The sequence below is a fragment of the Carassius carassius genome, chromosome 34, assembly GCF_963082965.1.
Source record: "Carassius carassius chromosome 34, fCarCar2.1, whole genome shotgun sequence".
NCBI lineage: Eukaryota > Metazoa > Chordata > Actinopteri > Cypriniformes > Cyprinidae > Carassius > Carassius carassius.
The window spans coordinates 3,800,293-3,822,804 of NC_081788.1; the positions used below are offsets into that span (position 1 = coordinate 3,800,293).

Consider the following 22,512-nt stretch of genomic DNA (forward strand, 5'->3'; position numbering starts at 1 on the left):
TACTAGTAAAGATGCTAACTTATTGACCGTGTAGCACCTGTCAAGGCGGCACTTAAATCCCCTCAGAACTGTAATCCAGGCCTGGGAGATTTAGGTTGCTTATTGCGCACAGCTCAGATATCAGAGGAAGAGAGAGAGAGTTCATTTCATTTACCGGCTCTTCCTATAATCATAAAAGCATCTACATGATTGTTTTCTAACCACTGAACTTCAAAGTAATGATGTAATGCAATTGCATTTGCCCATACACAGGAAGATCATTCAGGATTTTAGTGGCTCTTGCTAAAGCAAGCTTCACTATATTTATTGCTCACACTATATGAATAAATCCTTAACCCTGGCTATTATGATTTATTGTGCAATTCTTTCTGAATCATTTGTACTTAAGGCATGAATGATATCTCAAATAACACAGCCTGTTGAGGAGGGGTGTGCTATTACCTTTCTAAGAGATTTGACTGAAATTATAAGGATAGGAGAACATAAAACAAGTACAAAATAGATGAAGACTGATATTTTAGGTAAAATAAATATATATTTTCATACTATTGAAAACAACCAATTCAATATTGCATTTAATAATTAATAATTAATTTAACAAAACACGTACAAATCATAATAAGTAAAATCATAATTTATCAATAAATCATAATTTCAGTGGTCACACTATTTGAAGGTTTAATTTTCACTGTTAACTATGTATTAACTATGACTTTAGCCGGAGTAAACTCTTAATTTGCTGTTTATTAATAATTATAATTTATAATACATTAGGTATGTGGTAGGATCAAGGGATCTAAAATATGGTCATGCAGAATAAGGCATCAATATGTGCTTTATAAGTATTAATAAACAGCCAATATGCTAGTTATTGTGCATGCTAATAAGCAACTAGTTAATAATGACAAATTGGACCTTAAAATAAAGTGTTACCATTTCAGCATTTTTAGAATCATTCTAAAATATTAACTATAAAAATGCAGTAAAAATGTATGTATATATTATTTGAAAACTGAAATCTGCTCTTCTTTAATAGGAGATTTAATAGCCCATTAAAAGTGCTCACTAAAATAATTTAAATTTTGATTGGATGTGACGGAAAGCAGTGACAGAAAGTGCACTTAAAATATATTTAGGCCTAAATGTAAGAGTTTCTTTAATTACTGTGCATTTAAAGTGCACTAATTGGGCACTTACATTTTTACATTGTACTTCAATATAAAACACCTTCATGTAGTTACATCTGTTGTTGTTACATTAATAATAATATCGTCGACCCTACTTATACACACTTCTATATCACACAAACATATCAACTAGCTGAATATTGTTTGCTCCACAGCTAGCTATACTTTAACCCTGTTCATACTTTTTAATGGAATTGTTTTCACAATGCTGATTCTAAACAAATTTTAATAGATGTATTTTGAAAATATGATTATTTAAATAAAATAGATGCATTGAGTTAATAATAAACTATTTTTTTTAGTGCAGAAATTTTACCATTTCTTACCTGTTTCATTAATGTATCACAGATAAATATGCATCACATTAAGTTTATTACTGTTTTATACAATTCAAATATAAAAATCTTAAATTTAGGCCTAAGGGTATTGCTGTATGCTTTAATATACGTACATGACTTACTTTTCATGAAAAGTTATTTTCATTAACTATGTGTCAGTGAGGGGTTGACATTAAAAGGTGAGTTGATACTAATAGATTTTTGAAACCATACAAGCATCTATTACAAATAAACCATCTCCTGAGCTGATAGACAGAGAAGACTCAAGAAATTGTGCCATAACCTTTTATACTGTAGCTACATTGTTTAAAATGCTAAATGGGTTAAAGGCTTGTTTGGTGTAAATGAGCTGTAGCATGCTGTTGTTTCATGAGCAGTGTGCATATTATACTTTCGATGCTTTTAGAGCTTATCCATCATATCTATTTAATGTCTTTTTGTGTTTATATGTGATGCATAAATCTGTAATAAAGTGAGAATAATAGTACCTATTGCATGTGCTGATGTACCGTCCCATATATACAAGGCTAATGGAAAGCGCTCAATCTGAGTGCTGTTTCTATGGTTACCTCCTCAGTCTAACACAACTTAACACCACAAGCATTGATTAGTACAGTGTCGGTGCTCTGTTTGCCTAAATTTCCTGCTATGTATCAAGCGTTCTGCCTCAGCTTGCACCTGAGAAACCTATACACCCACAAGCTTGCGGTTGCCTACCGCGGTCAATATGAAGGGCAGGATGGGGTCAACAAAGGCACTGTATCTGTCTTCAGAAGCAAGAATCGAGAATTCACACACTTCAAATACACCACCCTCAATGGCTTTATTGATTCAAAATTCAATAAAATGTACACTCGAGTTATAACATACTGATCTGTCTGGTGGGATGCAAGTTAGTATACAATTGCAGCAAGCTTCAAAAGAAAATTCAGAAATGTCAGTGTCTGGGCTGAGAAAAACATACATTTGGATGAATTTGAATAACTGTGACAATGTGAAAGAAAATTCAGTTTGATACTGTTTTCTGTGCACACAAACCCAAACCGCACACACAGAAAGCTGCAGCTCTGACAGTGAGTACTGAATTGAGTTATCTTTTGGGTCCCATCACTCTTGATAGGACAAATGCACAGACAAGTGTGTCAAAATATCAATTTTAGTGAGTATTCATGGAAACACAGTTATGACTTTTTTAGTTATGTCCTAAGAGAATGTGAACAGCTGGGATAATATCGGATGGTTACTGGATCTAGAGCTGTAATCAGGCCTTACTTTTAAGGCCCGATTACAGCTCTAGATCCAGGTTGCGGCCCGAGCTCAACAAGTACATTTTGATTGACAGCTTTTTAAAAGCTCGAACCTGTTTACAGCCCGACATTATTCAAATGTGCGCACGCACGCAGCTCTTTTGCCTTTGGTCAAGAATGAGTCATTTATACATGTTTTAACATAATTTATTCATAACTAACGTAGACTAGATCACTTGGAAGTTGGAATAAAGAAATAAAATAAGTTAATAAAGTTAATAAATCTTAACATCTCAGCACTCTAAATAGGCATAGGCTCATTTAGCCTATAAATAGACCAATGCACCAATAAAAACGAGTCTTTAACAAATCAAATTGAGATACATTTTAAATTAAGATGGGTATTTGGCAATAATGAAATTAAGATAAAGGCTCCCCCGGATTTGCTTGCTGACATTTAATAAAAGAATAATGCCAACATTAGCGTAAATACTTTGTCCACATTATGCATTTAAGTCTTAATGAATATTTAGTTATCATTTGAAAAACCTTTACTCACAGCGATTAGGCTAAGCCTGCATGTTTTTGTGGAGGAGAATTATTGAATCCACTGTAGATGTCTTCAGCGCGTTCCTGCGCTCACTGATGGTGCGTCATTATTCATTCATTACTCTCATTATAAACATGGTCAAAACTTTTCTACACTTCAGACTTTGCTTTAGTTGCTGGTGCAACCAAAACTTAATCGCCAGAGGCAAGCCTCCATTACACCTACTCAGCATAAATTCTCGCATCTTTCTTGCGCTAATCGAAACACATCACATGACCGTTCGTTTACCTCGCAAACCGGAGCGCGAGCCGGAGCCCGGCCCGAGCCCGCGTAAGATGATACAAATTAAACCCGACCGATTGGGCAAAGATCTTCAGCTCTAAGGCTACATTCACACTGCAGGGCTTAATGCTCAATTCCGATTTTTTGAAAAAATTTGATTTTTTTGCAAGGCCGTTTACATTTCCAATTAAATGCAACCTTTTGTGATCTCCTGTGTGAACGTGAAATGACCCAGAAGTGATCCGCATGCGCAGAAGAGTACTCAACAGCCAACAACGTCACTCGTTGTTTGCGGAAGAAGCTAAACATGGATGTCAACAACAGTGTAGTCAACAGCGGAGCTCGTTTAGCAATATTAAAGTTATTTAAGCAGCATCGTCCGCCATGGTTGTTGTTTATCTTCTCATTCCCGCCTACTTCAACGCAGAATTATGACGTTTGTAGCGTATCAATGACGTACGGGTCAGATACATGTGACCTGGCCGTTCAGACGGAGGTCGCATTTCAAAAGATCGGATACGTATCGGATTTAGGACCACATACCCAAGTGGCCTGGGTCGCATTTGAAAAGATCGGACTTTCAGACTGTCATGAAAAGATCATATACAGGTCGCATAGGGGCAAAAAAATTGGGTCGTTTCAGCCTGCAGTGTGAACGTAGCCTAACTGGATCTGTGCTTTAGGTCTTAAAGTGACAGCATCCTAATATATTGTACCTGCTACTGCCTGTGTCCTTAATCATAAACAAACCAAACCAAAAAAAAAAAAGTGTTGTTAAGAAAATCTCACTCCTTTTCACTGAATCACTTTATTGATTTTATATTTGTATTTATACAAATAAATATGTCTGATTCAAAGAATGAAGAATATTGTTTGCAATTTGTTATAAAAATGCATATATAACATCTATGTTCTTTCTTTTTGTTAATGTACTTTCATTTAATAATATATATATATATATATATATATATATAAACATGTTAAAGGGGTCATATGATGCAATTTACATTTTTCCTTTCTCTTTGGAGTGTTACAAGCTCTTGGTGCATATAGAAGATCTGTAAAGTTGCAAAGACTAAATTCTCAAATCCAAAGAAATATTCTTTATCAAAGTTAAGACTCTGCCACACCCCCTAAAATGGCTCATTCAAACACACACCCACATGTCTACCTCATATTATCTTTGATCTTTCAAACGCTGACCAAACATGTCAATCCCCAAACAGTGAGTACAAGCTAGATTAAAGTGATTATTACGTTTTGAATAGAGGAGTAGCTCAAATGCCTCTGCAGATTTCTGGCATGTTGCTGAACAACATTAGCAAGATGAACAGATGTGAAGGGGCCATGGAGACAGCAAGGCCACCCTCATAGAAAATGCAAGCTGGCAATATTTGCACAATGGAAAGTCCAGACTCTGGAGGATTGTTGAAGGAATTAGTATTTTGGAAGCTCACCAACAACTTGGGCATATGGTTGTCTGGTTAAACAATCAGTTCTGTTTGCCAAAACAGACCGCGGCTAGTGCCATGCCGCCTTCGCCCATTGCTCTATTCTGAGTGTAAGATCTGACTGCACACATTGTCTAAAATGAACAAGACTAAAGCGTGAAAAGGAGAAGAAAGCCCTCATCAGCGACCATCTGGCTTAGGTGGGTCTTGTGTTCTTCACCAGCAACATTCAATCACCAGCAAGCTAATGAGACATTTTGTCTGCTTCCCTTCAAGTCACCCTAGAAAGAAACTGCTTATGAGCCTAGTAATGTGAAATGTGTGTTTATATGATGTTGTTATGGGAAAAAAATGGTTGGTCAATGTAATTTGTCACTTATAGACCAATCTCGAATCTCCCTTTTCTGTCCAAGATACTAGAAAAGGTGGTATCCTCACAATTATATTCCTTCTTAGAGAAAAATGGTATATGTGAGTATTTCCAGACAGGATTTAGACTGTATCATAGTACTGAGACTACTCTCCTTAGAGTTACAAATGATCTGCTCTTATCATCTGATCGTGGGTGTATCTCTCTTTATTGGATCTTAGTGCTGCGTTTGACACAATTGACCACAAAATTCTTTTGCATAGACTTGAACACTTTGTTGGCATCAATGGAAGTGCATTAGCATGGTTTAAATCGTACTTATATGACCGCCATAAGTTCGTAGCAGTGAATGAAGAGGTATCATATCGATCACAAGTGCAGTATGGAGTACCTCAAGGCTCAGTACTAGGGCTGCTACTCTTCACACTTTATATGTTACCTTTGGGAGATATCATCAGGAAACATGGTGCTAGCTTTCACTGTTATGCTCATGATACTCAGCTCTATATTTCTTCGCGGCCCGGTGAAAATCACCAATTTGAAAAACTAATGGAATGCATAGTAGATATAAAAAACTGGATGACGAATAATATCTTACTGCTAAATTCTGAAAAAAAAACAAGAGGTGTTAATTATAGGACCTAAAAACTCTGCTTGTAATAACTTAGAACACTGTCTAAGACTTGATGGTTGCTCTGTCAATTCTTCGTCATCAGTTATTTGATCGCAATCTTTCCTTAGAAAGCCACGTTTCTAGCATTTGTAAAACTGCATTTTTCCATCTCAAAAATATATCTAAATTACGGCCTATGCTCTCAATGTCAAATGCAGAAATGTTAATCCATGCATTTATGGTTAGATTATTGTAATGCTTTATTGGGTGGTTGTTCTGCACGCTTAGTAAACAAACTACAGCTAGTCCAAAATGCAGCAGCAAGAGTTCTTACTAGAACCAGGAAGTATGACCATATTAGCCCGGTCCTGTCAACACTGCACTGGCTCCCTATCAAACTATAGATTTTAAAATATTGCTTATTACTTATAAAGCCCTGAATGGTTTAGCACCTCAGTATTTGAATGAGCTCCTTTTACATTATAATCCTCTACGTCCGCTACGTTCTCAAAACTCAGGCAATTTGATAATACCTAGAATATCAAAATCAACTGCGGGCGGCAGATCCTTTTCCTATTTGGCGCCTAAACTCTGGAATAACCTACCCAACATTGTTCGGGAGGCAGACACACTCTTGCAGTTTAAATCTAGATTAAAGACCCATCTCTTTAACCTGGCATACACATAACATACTAATTTGCTTTTAATATCCAAATCCGTTAAAGGATTTTTAGGCTGCATTAATTAGGTAAACCGAACCGGGAACACTTCCCATAACACCCGATGTACTTGCTACATCATTAGAAGAATGGCATCTACGCTAATATGTGTCTGTTTCTCTCTTATTCCGAGGTCACCATAGCCACCAGATCCAGTCTGTATCCAGATCAGAGGGTCACTGCAGTCACCCGGATCCAGTACGTATCCAGACCAGATGGTGGATCAGCACCTAGAAAGGACCTCTACTGCCCTGAAAGACAGCGGAGACCAGGACAACTAGAGCCCCAGATACAGATCCCCTGTAAAGACCTTGTCTCAGATGACCACCAGGTCAAGACCACAGGAAACAGATGATTCTTCTGCACAATCTGACTTTGCTGCAGCCTGGAATTGAACTACTGGTTTCGTCTGGTCAGAGGAGAACTGGCCCCCCAACTGAGCCTGGTTTCTCACAAGGTTTTTTTTCTCCATTCTGTCACCGATGGAGTTTCGGTTCCTTGCCGCTGTCGCCTCTGGCTTGCTTAGTTGGGGTCACTTCATCTACAGCGATATCGTTGACTTGATTGCAAATAAATGCACAGACACTATTTAACTTAACAGAGATGACATCACTGAATTCAATGATGAACTGCCTTTAACTATCATTTTGCATTTTTGACACACTGTTTTCCTAATGAATGTTGTTCAGTTGCTTTGACGCAATGTATTTTGTTTAAAGAGTATATAAAATAAAGGTGACTTGACTTGACTTGACTTATAAAGACAGGAATCCCTTGTGCAACACAAAGAAGAACAAAATATATACGATAACACTTTATATTAGGTGGCCTTAACTACTATGTACTGACATTAAATACCTACAACCCGAATTCCGGAAAAGTTGGGACGTTTTTTAAATTTGAATAAAATGAAAACTAAAAGACTTTCAAATCACATGAGCCAATATTTTATTCACAATAGAACATAGATAACATAGCAAATGTTTAAACTGAGAAAGTTTACAATTTTATGCACAAAATGAGCTCATTTCAATTTTGATTTCTGCTACAGGTCTCAAAATAGTTGGGACGGGGCATGTTTACCATGGTGTAGCATCTCCTTTTCTTTTCAAAACAGTTTGAAGACGTCTGGGCATTGAGGCTATGAGTTGCTGGAGTTTTGCTGTTGGAATTTGGTCCCATTCTTGCCTTATATAGATTTCCAGCTGCTGAAGAGTTCGTGGTCGTCTTTGACGTATTTTTCGTTTAATGATGCGCCAAATGTTCTCTATAGGTGAAAGATCTGGACTGCAGGCAGGCCAGGTTAGCACCCGGACTCTTCTACGACGAAGCCATGCTGTTGTTATAGCTGCAGTATGTGGTTTTGCATTGTCCTGCTGAAATAAACAAGGCCTTCCCTGAAATAGACGTTGTTTGGAGGGAAGCATATGTTGCTCTAAAACCTTTATATACCTTTCAGCATTCACAGAGCCTTCCAAAACATGCAAGCTGCCCATACCGTATGCACTTATGCACCCCCATACCATCAGAGATGCTGGCTTTTGAACTGAACGCTGATAACATGCTGGAAGGTCTCCCTCCTCTTTAGCCCGGAGGACACGGCGTCCGTGATTTCCAACAAGAATGTCAAATTTGGACTCGTCTGACCATAAAACACTATTCCACTTTGAAATAGTCCATTTTAAATGAGCCTTGGCCCACAGGACACGACGGCGCTTCTGGACCATGTTCACATATGGCTTCCTTTTTGCATGATAGAGCTTTAGTTGGCATCTGCTGATGGCACGGTGGATTGTGTTTACCGACAGTGGTTTCTGAAAGTATTCCTGGGCCCATTTAGTAATGTCATTGACACAATCATGCCGATGAGTGATGCAGTGTCGTCTGAGAGCCCGAAGACCACGGGCATCCAATAAAGGTCTCCGGCCTTGTCCCTTACGCACATCGATTTCTCCAGTTTCTCTGAATCTTTTGATGATGTTATGCACTGTAGATGATGAGATTTGCAAAGCCTTTGCAATTTGACGTTGAGGAACATTGTTTTTAAAGTTTTCCACAATTTTTTTACGCAGTCTTTCACAGATTGGAGAGCCTCTGCCCATCTTTACTTTTGAGAGACTCTGCTTCTCTAAGACAAAGCTTTTTTATAGCTAATCATGTTACAGACCTGATATCAATTAACTTAATTAATCACTAGATGTTCTCCCAGCTGAATCTTTTCAAAACTGCTTGCTTTTTTAGCCATTTGTTGCCCCCGTGCCAACTTTTTTGAGACCTGTAGCAGGCATTAAATTTTAAATGAGCTAATTAAGTGGATAAAAGTGTAAAATTTCTCAGTTTAAACATTTGCTACGTTATCTATGTTCTATTGTGAATAAAATATTGGCTCATGTGATTTGAAATTCCTTTAGTTTTCATTTTATTAAAATTTAAAAAACGTCCCAACTTTTCTGGAATTCGGGTTGTATAAGACTATGAATTTACTATGTATTGACATGTTGTTCTTTTAATGTCTTCCCACATGTGGTTTATTTTATTATTTTTGTACCTCCAGAAAATGATGGGAAATTACATTTATTTACATTTACATTTACATTTACATTTATTCATTTAGCAGACGCTTTTATCCAAAGCAACTTACAGATGAGGACAGTGGATTTACTTTTTAAAATTACTTTTACTTCTTGGCAAGCAACAGGACAGTAAATTCATCCAAACTATTCCTACCACATATTGTATAAATACTCTGGCATGAATCTCTAATGGACACAATTCAGACAGTTCAAACAGTATTCAAACAGTTGCCGCTTATAACCAATCCTGTGTTTCCCACTGCTAATTATGACGTTGTTTATGTGTTATATATGTGCATATATCTTGTAAAACGAATTGTTCTGACATGGCTTGAAGGCAGCATTATCTTTGCATGACTTTTTAGTGCAGTATTTCACAATTCTGCTCCCAGGTCCCCCCACAGCACAACACATCCCTGTCTATCACACCTATTTCAATTCATGAGCTCATTAGTAGAGTTCTAAATGGCCTGAATGGGCCATGTCAGATTAGTAAAACACCTCAAATGAGCAGTGCTGAGACAATCCTTGGATCAAAATTGAGAAACACTTTTCTGTGGTTCAGAACGGAGTACTTTTACTCAGCAACTTCCTTTTCATTCTAATGTCAAAAGATATTAACACAAGATGCAGGACGGGCAGGAAGAGTTTCTAAATGCATAGTTACATTCTTTGGCTAATGTTTAACCCAGGGTTGTCCAAACCTGGTCCTGGAGATCATCAGTCCTGCAGAGTTTCCAATCCAACCAGCTCCCACAGACTTTTCTGAAAGTTTCTAGTGAGTCTGGAGACCCTGATTAAAGGGTTCAGGTGTGTTTAATTAGGGTTGGAGCTAAACTCTGCAGTACAGTGGCCCTCAAGGAGCAGAATTAGACACCTTTGGTATAAAGGATGTCTTCATTAAAAGTGCAATGCTGTACCAGGTGTTTGACCGAGCAAGTATACAATGTCAAGAAAAGCCATAAATATGGAGTTGGCTATGTGATGCAAATGTCAAAATGTATTTGTTAACAAATCATGGACAATAATGCAAGTGTTTTGAGTTCACATAACATTATACTGTAGTAAACCATACATAGGTACATATGTATATGTATATAGTTGTGAGTTTTCAAAAATGTATTTCAGGCACATTTTTCCAACTTGTGTATTGGAAAGGAAAACTATTGCTAATGGATTACATTATTACCCATTATCAGCCATGTATGTTTGCACAATGCATTTCAAGTAATTTAAATATTCATAATATTGCAAAACTGATTTTCCTATATAAGGTCAAAATACAGTGTTACCAGCTGGAGTACACTTGATAACCACCAGAGGGCATTCCATCCCATACCTCTGTCACTCAATCTTGGACATTTCCCATAATCCTTTGCCTGGATTCATCAGCACTCATTGGCTGTTTCTCATTATTATGTGTTCTTAAGATATACTGCGTCCTTGTGTTCTCGCTCTACGTTATCAATAACCATCAAAGTACAATTCCAATACTCAAGAACGCAAGAACAGAGGATGCAGGAAAGTGCCTGGATGCGTTCTTGATATCGAGGATGCATCAAATGCAGACTTGAGAGAATCGAACAGTTAGAAATCCCAGAAGACACTGTAAATGTGCGACGGCGCACTAAAGTAAACATTATCATTTTGTTTTGCACAATTTTAATAAAGTGATAAAGACCTGGAATAAAACCCTGTCATGCTTTTTATTGGTATATTTTTTAACAATGATAATATCATGGCTAACATTAAATATACATGCCGAAGCCTATTTTTTTTTTTTCCAAATACATATGGTAAACTAAAATGAATAGTATAAATACAATGAAAGTATTGTCTTTAATAATCTGAAATAAATGTTTAAATGACATTAATTTGTGATCTTATGTGTTATTTATTGTGCATTGCTCCATATAACGTTCTGTCAGTTGAGAGCAAGATCACAGCGCATCTCTATGCTCAAAAAGATGAGTTCTGTGTTCTCATGTACTTCTGAGTTTGTTCTTTCGAGTTAGCCTGGCAAGACTGGTCTCCACAAAAACACAAGTCAATTCTTTGAGTTCCATTGTTTGCACCTGTGTCTCATTCATATATTCAGCACACCCTATATAAGCCCGGCTCTCACTGTCATACAGTACATTGCTAAGTCTTTTTTGTGTTCATGACTGCATTTCTAAGTCTTTTATCCTGGTTCTCTCGTGTCTTGTTTACTTGGTTTCCCTGGTTCTGGATTAACCCTGTAATAAATACTGCATCTGGATTCTCAACCTTTGTGCACCTTTGCAGTTTCATGACACACAGGGTCAAAATCTGTAGAGACTAAGGTGTGTTTTTATGCATTTAACACATTGGCATTATTTTACTGTAGTTTACTCCTCACTACATATTTATTATTATCATTTGGAAAATAATAATAATTATTATTTAGTTTTGACTCAAAACATTATACTGTTCTTTTTTATTGGTTTTGATATTTGTACACAGTAGAGAAAAAAAATGAAATAATTTTTATACTTAGATTTATACTGTTCTTATAGATGCTGTTCTTACATGACAACTTCCTTGAGTGACAACTAGCCCTCTCCTTCTTAATACATTTATATGCTTTTTTGAAAGATTAACTCTCCTTTAATTCACACATACTGATTCTGTCTTTTTCAAAGCAAGCTGGCCTGTTTTGATTATCACTAATTGTATCTCAGATGAAAGCAAACTCAAATAGCTCTTCCCCTTACACACACACACACTCACACACCCCTCTCAGGAAATGCTCCTGTTCGATCACAAGCGTCAAACGCGATGCGGAGAGGGCAGCCTCCAGTGTTGAGAGAGAGGGAGTCTGAATGAACAGATGGCGACACAGGGGAAAGGATACAGTGCCCTGCTGGTAAACTTTCCCTGGGTGAATGCTTGGGTGGGGAGGGGGCTTAAATGTTCTGGCTTAGCTAATCCTGTACCTATGGACGACACTGACTGCTCATACTGTTATGAAGTACTAACTCTGTCATATGTATTCTCTGTTTACTGTTAACCCCTGTTGCATTTATTCTGCTTAAGAAGAAAGACAGCTCTCTTTACATGGTTACAGATAGCACTTGTATATTTAGATTTGAACAAAGCATAGAATCAACCTCTGATGTATATGTTGCTTTGGCACAGTGCTGGATGAGTATGATTTTGCCAAGTGTTTGTATCCAAAAACTAACCTAGCTTTAAAACAAATTAGGCAAAAAATGTTATACAAATAAACTTTAGTCAGAGTAGCGCCATATTTAATTTTTGACAGAAATGAATATGAGAGGATTAGAATTGTTGATATGCACTTTCATTGGAAAACCAAGATAAATAAATAAATGCACAAACATTCCCCCGAGAGTTTCAGGTTAAGTCCCATGACTCAACATGTGCCATGACTCACTCCCACCGATTAAGCAGCTCTGGGATTTTATCTGTAATATATGAATGGTATCCCAGATATATAGTTGTATTATTTCCTAAATAATATTGCACTTAGAAATCCATTTTGGCTAACCGTGATTTCACCAAGAAGAACTTTCATGTTCTGTCTGGCAAAATTATGATTGGCTTTCTTCAGGGGTCTCTTCAGACAAAAAAAAAATAGTTAAACTTCAGAGAACAAACAAAGAACCCACACATGAAAAAAAAATCTCTGTAGGAAATTACTTGTTTTGCCCTATGAACAAAAGCAGGCTAATGTAAAGCTATTAGAACACAAGGATCAATAGCAAATGCATAGCATCTCATCACAATGCTCAATTTCAGATAGACGTTTGGACAATAAATAGTCTCTTTGTGGCTTATAATCTTATTGAAGGAGTGCAAACTTTCCTTGTCTACCTGTGACTACAGCTCACAGTACTAACACACAGTAGAAAATGTACAAACACCAGCAGTCTTCAGCATAAAAGCACACCTCCCACATACAGCTAGCTTTGTCTCTGCGAGAGCAATCTTTTGTACCATAGTTTAGAAAAACAGTACAAATCGAATCTCACCATATCTGCAAAGCATTTTTTTTTATTCATTATGAGACAAAATTTCATATTGTCATTTCAACATATAAGAAGGGGCTACATTTCTCATTAAATCTCCTGTACAATTTTATGTAACTTGGTTTCAAAGACAGACATCTAGTAGAACCCTCAATAGTCCTATATAAAAACATCATCACAGAGCATTTATTCATCACAAATATCATAATAGGAACTCTGCATTGTAATGACAAAATTACCAACAATGGAGCTTCAAATACAATTGAAGAAGACAAACTTTTTCATTGACTAGAATTCAAAAAAATTGAATGCCTCTGTTCTCCACTGTCAAATTTTATGACACCATTGCTCAGGTACAAAACAGCCCTTTCTTCCTCTTTGCTACCAGAGAGAGATGTCATGTTAGGCAGGCGCCGAATAAGCTTGATCTCCTCAAAGCACAACAAAAGAGGCATTTCAGCTTGATGTAATCAAGGAAAAGGCTCAAAGAACCATCAAACAAAATGTCAGAGTTCTCAAAAGTTGAGCAATCTTTTGGTTAAGTGTTCTTCTCACCTCAAACATCTTTTCAGATGGGTATTTGCAGTCTACAGAATGCCTGAAGAGTTATTCAGATGCCAATTCCTGACATCGTCTCCACTGAGGAATTTCGCTGAGAGACATTCTAATGAAATACTTATGTGAGGTCTTCAAAAGCTACATCTCAGGACAGGCAAACAAACAAATGGAAGCATGCTGGTGAGAGTTGTTGTCTAGCCTGCATGTGTGGGAGCTTCTCAGGATGTACTTTAAACCTTGGTGTCACAATGCTTTTGACATTGGATTTGACTTTAACCTTTTAACTATATTTGCTCAGATCCCATTTGTACTAAGAACTTTCATTTTCACCAAGATATAAATAATAATAGGTGTGGACTCAATCTGTATAGTCAGACTGAACCAAACTGATATTTGTCCATCTTCAAAAACTGCCAAATTAACTTGCTTGAGCAGCTAATTCTTGCAAAGATCTTTTTACTTTGACAGGAAAATTTAGAAGGAAAGTTCAAAGAAGTGTGGCCAAGGATATCTTGTTTACTTGCTATTACAGTAAATGTTGCAAAAAAAAAAAACCTATTGGACCTCTTTCAGAGATTTAGCAACATGGACCTTGCAAATATTGGCAAGTCCACAGGCAAGTTCTTATTAAGAAACGATCTGTAAAAGCCTGAAAACTTGAAAGTACAACTTTGTTTCCTGGCAAACTGATAAAAACATGCTTATTTGACCCTAAAATTGCGTAAAGCCACCTAATTATTTTGTATCTTGAAACCTAGAGGAAGTATTTGAGTGCAATATGTATCAGGCAGTCCGTAGATGGTCCGTGGGTGAATCTAAAGCTCAGACATTTTCAGAGAAGGAAGTTTAGCACCACAGTTTGTGGTTGAATCTCAGAATGAAATTCAGTGTCCGAATGATTGTTGGCAACACAGTTCTGCCATCTCAGATTATAGAGCAAAGCTATCTCCATAGTATAACATGTAACTTTACTCTTCACTCTTTCTCAAGGTGATGATGCACTCAACAAGTGGGACAATCGAGCAACAATTACACAATAGTATCCTCTCATGAGCAATAAGCCTAGTATGAGGTAAGCTTAATTTTTAGACTTTGGAATCTTAAAAATGTATCTTTATGGGTTATCTTTAGTATTAATGTGCTATCAGTATAGACAAATGGTGAACGTTTTTTATTGATATGTGAATGTTTTCACATGTTCAATTGCTTGGTTTAAACTCAAGTTCAGTTCCATCCTCTAATCCCCACACTTTGTCACCAATTTGAGTGCAACTGTGCATACTTGAGGCAGCTGTTTATCACTCTAGACATGACTCATTGTGTATGTGATGTTTCTGTCCCTTTGTAATTACTATAGAACCTTAACACACTCAAAATTGTGCTTTAGGGTTTTTTGATTGAAATGCAAGAGATTCAGGACTCAAACTGCGCTCTAAAGGCAGTTTCTGCTTAGACAAGCAACAAAGACAAATTCATTTATATTAATACATGTCAACTGTATGTCATCAGTAGAAGTTCACTTCTGCTTGCTAGACTAGATTACGTTCTCACAAATAGCGAACTGTAAAAAGATGTCGCTGTGAATACACTCCAGATCATCTTTTCAAGCAGACTCAGAAAAGATTCAGTGCTTCCCACACAAGTCACATCAACCAAACAAACCAAGCTCTAACATAAAACCAACTCGGGTACACAACAAAAGCTGTAGTGTGGACAGTCCTATAATCCCATGTGATCAATTATAAAGAAAAAAAATGTCTACAGATTTCAAATGAAAACATAAATGCAAGAAACAGAATACTGAATGTGCTGCCACATTGAGATGTACTGCAAACTCTCTTTACTGCAAAATAACAAGTTTTATGTTTTCAAGTTTTATGTTTTTAGACCCTCAAAAGGGAAACACAACAGTGTTTGAAAAGCTGTCAGTGATGGAAGCATAATCGGTGAAACCCAGAGTCCATAATCAGCTTCTGTTTTTCAGACTGAAGTCATGCCACGAACACAGTGTGCAGATGAAGCTGACAGGAAGCTGGCAAGGGCCACAGGTACACACTAAGGAATCTTGAGAAAGCGTGACTGTAGGATATGAAGCAGTGGGTATGCGTTGACAAGATGAAGGGTGTTCCTAACTTCAGGATGTCAGAAGACTTCTATTTTGGATAGGTTTTGTGAAAGGTGATGATGTTTGCAGTATTCTTTCAGATAGTGTTCATAGTGTGCACCATTAGGGCATCAGAGGTAGTCAACAGTGCAGTAAGAATGAGAAAAATTGAAGAGTATCACGACCAGAGTGATTTTATTCATGTTTAGTTATATCTTTAGCTATATCTTTCTAAGGGTTTCTTACATTGGTCTTGAACTACTTTGTTCTTAAGGTAATTTAAACAAAAGAAGCCTCATTATTACACACTGATTATATACACTGATTAAAATATATAAAATATATAATTATATAAATATAATTTGTATTTATACAATTTTAAGTTCTTTTATTTCTCCCAAACTGATTTTTCCTTGCTTTGCAGATGCCTTTTCCATATTGCTATGTTGATGTTATTAAACTGATATTGCACCATTTTTTATTTTATTTTATTTTATTTTTTTGGCAAAAAAGCCAAAACATCTCATGCTTTAACCAGTCTTTAGATCTACCCAATATAAAACCACTTTCGTTCAGTAAGTAACTTTAGGGGTTGGGTGAAAACGACATAATCTCAAACACTGTTGCTGTAAATAATGATTCACCAGCTAACCTAGAAATGTGCCCTATGTGGTAAAATCTAATTGGTTTCTTTCAAGTTAGAAGTTTATAACATGTCTGAATCAAATTTCAATAATTAAAGCATTTAAAGAGTCGCATCAGGTATAAATCGTCTGTTAAGGCTGCACATGCTCACTTTTTATAGTGCAGCCACAGAACATTCAGAGCCAAAGAATGTTTTTTTTTTCCTTTGGCAATTAAATAGTCCAAATAAAATCATACAAAAACATTAGAGTATAATTTCAGAGGCTTAATGGTGTGAACCACAGGGACATCATGAGATAAAAAAAAAAGTAAATACACCGAAGATAAAAATCCTCCCTTGAGAAAGAGAGAGCTGTACACAAGAACTCCTACTTAAAAACATCCACCATGTTTTTATTTATTCATATATTTTTATTTCTCATTTGCCTTATTTAATTGAAATCACTTTTTGTTTTCAGGATAAAATAACAGAATGTGAAAGCTTACCTTTCTCCAGACTAAGACTCCTAATATTGCTAATATCCTCCATACTGTACTTCAAACTGAGAAACCTCCATGTGCTAACAATAGATGGTGAGATGTGTACCGCTCTTCAGGAGAACAATTCCATGAGCTGCTTTTCCAGATGAGAATGGTTGGATACTTAGATTCTCATGTCTCATCCTAAAGATGGGGAACCAAAGCACCTGCTCTTGTCTCTCTGCTTGATTCTTTTCTTTGCTTCTCCCTCCCTTGCTTTATCTCTCTCTGCCTCCTCCTCCTTCTCATCCAGCGCTCTTTCCCTCCACTCGCATCTGAGAGCATGAGAAGAGTCCGCTCAGAGAGCAGAACCACATGTGCGGCCACTTCAGTGGTGCGTTATCACTTTAAAAAATGATGCTGGGAGACAAGTGTGTAATTTAAGAAATAAAACTAAGGAAGGGCCAGTAAACTTAAATGCAAGAAAGAAAAACAAAGAGAGATGGAGTAGCTTGAGGTGATGGTGATTTGCAGAAGCTGAGAGTCTCTGTCTTCATCTAATGTTTTATTCAGCATTACTCTGCTCAGGGAGAGTGAATGGGTGTAACTGCAAAGGAAAGAAAGCTTCAGAAACACTAAGGTGAAGGGAAACCAAGGACACAGAAGAATGTGAATAGGGAGGGAAGAAGAGAAAACTGAAGAAACAGAAAGGGAATTTTAGGACAATTCCATCATCCATGTTCTTAGAGTATACTTATTTATTCATTTTTTTTTCTTTTTTTTCTTCAAAACAGAGTTATTGTTATCTAAGACTAAAAAGGAAACTCAAATTAAAACCATTATAAACATGTTTCATACTTGAAATAACATATTCATTAACTGAAATCAAATGTCTTGTTAATTTAGTTCAACTTGTACTAAAATAACTAAAACTAAACCTGAAATAAACAATTATAAAAAGCTATATAGACATACATTTAAAAAAAGAAGACAAAAACACACAAATTACTAAAACTTTAACAAAAATTTGCTGAAAATATATAAATAAAAAAATTTAATTCCAAATATTTATAAATACATATAAGCATGAGCATGTGTTTTATATCCACCAGTTTGAAGATTAGACAGGGAAAGTAATTTAGTGTTATTTTGATGCTTTAATGCTTTTCGTGAACTGTCATCAAATAGGAAAAAAAAAATTATACAAAAAAATCTTCTGTTGTGTTCATGGAAGCAGAAAGTTATAAAGGTTTAAAATGACAAGTAGCTCATGAAATAATTATAATTTTTGCTTAAAATAAATGAAACAACTGCATAAAATCTTGGTAAAATTGCATGAAAATGTTTAAAGAATGCGTTTCTTAAAGCATGTCATTTCCCTGAATGTCATGACAATGAGACTGTTTGTCACTGAAGTTCTTTAGGAGTTGATAATGCTTTTTTGTCTGCTAAACATGGGCTGAAATCATCATATAAAAGCTTTTCAGATAATGGAGGAAAAACTCACTTTTAGAATTTGAAACATCAGTGCACTTATGATGCAATGATGTGTGATACAGAAGACACCAAGGAACAAATCACTTGTACAGTTTTGCATAATCCATCATATTTGATTGAATAACACAATAAAAGCTGCCAGTTGTTTGTCTCTCTCTTACAGAAGATTCGTATGATAACAATACTTATTCATAGTATACATTAATAATTAGGAACATATAATCAACGCCAAATTAAAAATATTAATAAAATATAAAATCATTATGGGAAAGCAGTATAAAGCTCTATAATTATGAATATATTTGTATATTATTTTCAATGCATTACATATACATTGAATATATTAATAATATATTTTAATATATTACCTATTTAATGCATTTTAAAAGTGCAGTTTAAGGCACATAGCTCTAGAATGCACTATATATACATACTGACTTTAATTACAGTGTTGACAGACATAGCTTTTGTTCTTTCCAAATGTTGAACACAACATTTTTATAAAACATGTAATTATCTACATGCCACAGAAATCTTGCATGACAGCAAAGAAATAGCACTGACACCTTTTGTCCTGTCATGACAACCGTATAGTGAAAAAGACATCCTAACATTTGCCTCCATTGGAGATGTTATCACCATGAACCGAAGACTGATCCCATATGTTGCATGTGTGTCTGGTTAACTAGAATAGGGCTGGAAACAAAAATGAGTCAAAAAGACATTGACTCAGAAAGCCCCAAGTTAATATTAAACACAAGATCAGATCAAATGTACTTTTGACTGCTGCTACTTTTAAACGAACCTGGAATGCTTGGATGTGTTTATGCTAAAGATGGAAAGGAAAGCCCAGGAGAAGTGCAGTAAGAGCATGCAGCAGTGTTCAGGAGCTGTCCGTGGTTCTGACAGCTCCAGCAGTCTGCCTATGGGAATCACCCTTGGCTCAAAGAAAGTAGGTCAGAAGAGACCAACAGAAAGAAACAGGCATGCTGTACTGATCTGGACCATCTGTGCTTTGAAAAACAATTTGCATTACTCTTAGTTAACACAATTAAGGACAAACCGTTTCAACTAAATGCACTGGATAAAATGAATGTATAATGTTTAATTTTTAATTACACAAAATCTGAAAAGGCACCTGAACTACCTAGGCTCATTGGAAGCATGTGCTTCTACCCAAATTTCTTCAAAACTAAAAAAAAAGAAAACACAGTTGAAATTAACACTAGAGGCAGTAAAACTCTGACAACTTTCATTCCTTTAACACAAAGTATGATTAACAGGGCCAGAATTTCGATTAAAGGGTACATTGGATGCCCATTTTCCACAAGTTGGTATGATTCTTTAGGGTCTTCATGAAATGTCTGCAATATACTTTGGTTACATTTTTTCAATGGTCATGTAAAACAACACAGTTTACCTTGTAAAAAAAAGCTCTGTTTGCAGTGATCCTTTTTGGTGCATGTCTCTTTAAATTATAATGAACTGCTGCTCATCCCACCACTCTCTTACGTTTTTTTGTATTTGGTGGCGTGTTACCATCAAAAACAATTGTAATCCACTTCGCTCTCAGTGGCTCCGATGCCAGTTTGTCAAAACAGCTCAAACCTGCATTAAGTTTAAATAGAGCGGTTGTGTTTTTCGTTAACTGTATCGAGTAGGTTTAGGGTTGGGTGTAGGCGATATGTTATTTTCCAAAACAATAAAGCATTAAGCTTTTAGCGACACTCCCCGGACATTTGATCACCTACCTGAAGCAAAACAATAAAAATGCAGCAATTCTTGCCTGTACCAACATAATAAAAATTTAGCCATGGTCACCTTTTGAACACGTGAATAATACCTAAAATTGTGTGGTGTGCTGAGAAGAGGTTTGATATTGTCACGTGCAGTGATACAGGAAACACAGGAGAGATCCAAGTGCAGGTAAGAGGTTTATTGAGGGGCAATCCAAAAGGGCAAACAGTCCAGGCAGGGTCAAAACCAGAATATCCAATAAACATGAAAACAAAACAAGAACACACGGCAAGAGCAGACTATGAAATGTATCACACATAAGACAAGGACTCCGTGACACAGACTCAGACAGACCGGGTATAAATACACAGAAGGATGATGAGGGAACTGGAGACAGGTGGGGAACAATCAATTAACTCAAACAAGGAGGAAGGTGACCAAATAAGGGAACAGGAAGTGATAAGGTGACAGACACCGTGGAAAAGGAGGACACCTAGTGGAAACCCAGGGAACACAACCCAGACACTGTGACAGTACCCCCCCTCTACGGAGCGGCTCCCAGACGCTCCAAGACAGACAAAAAAACAGAGACCAGGAGGGAGGCGGACAGGTGGAGGCTCAGGGGAGGGACGGAAGGGCCAGAAAAGAAAAACATGGGGAACAGGCACCAGAATGTAAACACAAAACAGGAAGACCAGGAGGGAGGAGGACAGGAGGAGGTTCAGGGGGAGGGATGGAGGGCCAGACTAACAGAGGGGAACAGGGACAGAAGTGAACACATAAAACAAAAAACAAACAACGACATGAAGTCCCCCCAGGGCAGAGCAGAAGACCACCACGTCCATGTGGTGGAGACTAGAGTCCCCCAGGGCGGAGCAGATGACCACCACGTCCCTGTGGTCGATGCCGGAGTCCCCCAGGGCGGAGCAGAAGCCCACCACAACCGTGTGGTCAGAGCGGAAGCCCCCCAGGGCGGAGCAGAAGCCCACCACAACCGTGTGGTCAGAGCGGAAGCCCCCCAGGGCGGAGCAGAAGACCACCACAGCCATGTGGTCAAGGCGAAAGCCCTCCAGGGCGGATCAGACCTCCGTGGGGCCGGACCAGCCGAACGACGAAGCTCTGGAAATCCCCTGGTGTTTTTACTGGACTCCAGAAGATCGGTGCTGGCCTGACTCTGCTCGCGAAGATCATTAGTGACTGGCACTTGTTCCTGAAGATCACCGGTGACTTGACTCAGTCCTTGAAAATCACCAGTGACTTGACACAGTCCTTGAAGATCACCAGTGACTTGACTCTGTCCTTGAAGATCACCAGTGACTTGACTTCACTCTGAAAGGTCAACGGTGACCAGCCTTGTCCTTGGAAAGTCCATGGTACCTAGCCCTGGCTCTGGAAGGTCATCAGTGACTAGCCCTGACTCTCAAGGGTCCACGAACACCTGACTCGACTCTGGAGAGTTCACTGGAACCTGACTCGACTCTGGAGAGTTCACTGGAACCTGAGTCGACTCTGGAGAGTTCACTGGAACCTGAGTCGACTCTGGAGAGTTCACTGGAACCTGAGTCGACTCTGGAGAGTTCACTGGAACCTGAGTCGACTCTGGAGAGTTCACTGGAACCTGAGTCGACTCTGGAGAGTTCACTGGAACCTGACTCGACTCTGGAGAGTTCACTGGAACCTGACTCAACTCTGGAGAGTTCACTGGAACCTGACTCGACTCTGGAGAGTTCACTGGAACCTGACTCGACTCCAGAGGGTCAGCTGTGACTGTCATCCTGTGCAGCGGCGCTGGGTTGGCGGCCATCTTGTACTGTGGTGCAGGACTGGTGGCCATCTTGTGCTGTGGCTCTGGACCAGTGGCCATCTTGGGCATTGGTGCTGGGTTAGCGGCCATCTTGTGCTGTGGTGCTGGGCTGGCGACCACTCAGTGCTGTGGTGCTGGGCTGGCGGCCATCTTGGGCTGTGGTGCTGGTTCATCAGCCATGACGTGAACCATCTTGGGAATCTCTAGGATCTTTGACAGCATCTCGAAGTAATCGAGAAATGTGTCCATGGCCATCTTGAGCGTTGGCGCTGGCCATCTTGACCGTTGGAGCGAGGCAGCCATCTTGCACCGTGGCGCTGGACTGGTGACCACTTTGTGCTGTGGCGTTGTGCTGGCCTCCATAT

General features: G+C 37.9%; 1 protein-coding gene and 1 long non-coding RNA gene across 2 annotated transcripts in view; one reads left to right on the forward strand and one right to left on the reverse strand.

Moving 5' to 3' along the window:
* The window catches only part of LOC132115336 (1-phosphatidylinositol 4,5-bisphosphate phosphodiesterase eta-2-like), a 129,737-nt gene that overhangs the window by 49,404 nt on the left and 57,821 nt on the right, over positions 1–22,512 (reverse strand). The gene's annotated exons all lie outside the window — the stretch shown is intronic.
* LOC132115337 (uncharacterized) lies at positions 14,888–17,247 on the forward strand. Its single transcript, XR_009425474.1, has 3 exons — positions 14,888–14,973; positions 15,886–15,949; positions 17,109–17,247. It is a non-coding gene; the product is annotated as an uncharacterized LOC132115337 (long non-coding RNA).